Genomic DNA, 686 nt, shown 5'->3' with positions numbered 1-686 from the left:
TCTGAATGAATCCTTAAGATCCCTTCTTTCAGCTTTAGTCTGGATAGGGGCACACTGTGAGTGCCAGGTAAGCTGCCTCCTCTGTCACTAGGGGGAGCCCTTCACATATTGTTCAGGATTTTGCTAGCTCCGCTGGGGGGGCTGCCCCTCTCCCTCTCCCGAGGTGGCTTCTGTCTCTCTCTGTGAGAAAGACAGTGGATAGGGAGAGTGGAGCGGTGCCCTCATTCGCCCAACGCCCCAGCCACTGCAGTTCCCGCGGGCAATGGTCTGCCCCACCCCAATGTCTGCAAGGTCCACGCTCTACTCTCTCGTGACTGGGGAACCATTCAGTGTTCACACAAAGGTGGAGCTCCTAGTCAGGGTCCGTGGACTAGGGAAGGGAGCCGCCCAGGGAGCCGCCCGGTACCCAATCGCTCCTCAGCGTTTAGGCTGTGGACCCCGACAATGGCGGCCGCCCGTCTGCAGATCACTGTCACTGGGGTTGAATGCTCAGGGACCGGCAGAGGCCAGAGGAGCCGGGGACCGGGAGAATCCAGCCGCCCACCTATACGAGGCAGTTTGGCATCTGCTAGAGCCGGGACCAAAGCAGCCCCACCGCCCGCGTATAGGAGACAGTTGCTAGGTGCGTCAGCTGCGCACAGCACTCCAGGGTCCAAAATGCCTCCTGCCAATGTCTCCTCTCTGCA

This window comes from Eulemur rufifrons, unplaced genomic scaffold, assembly GCF_041146395.1.
Source record: "Eulemur rufifrons isolate Redbay unplaced genomic scaffold, OSU_ERuf_1 scaffold_97, whole genome shotgun sequence".
Lineage (NCBI taxonomy): Eukaryota > Metazoa > Chordata > Mammalia > Primates > Lemuridae > Eulemur > Eulemur rufifrons.
The sequence above is the reverse complement of the archived record's forward strand: the minus strand, read 5'-3'. Positions refer to the sequence as shown.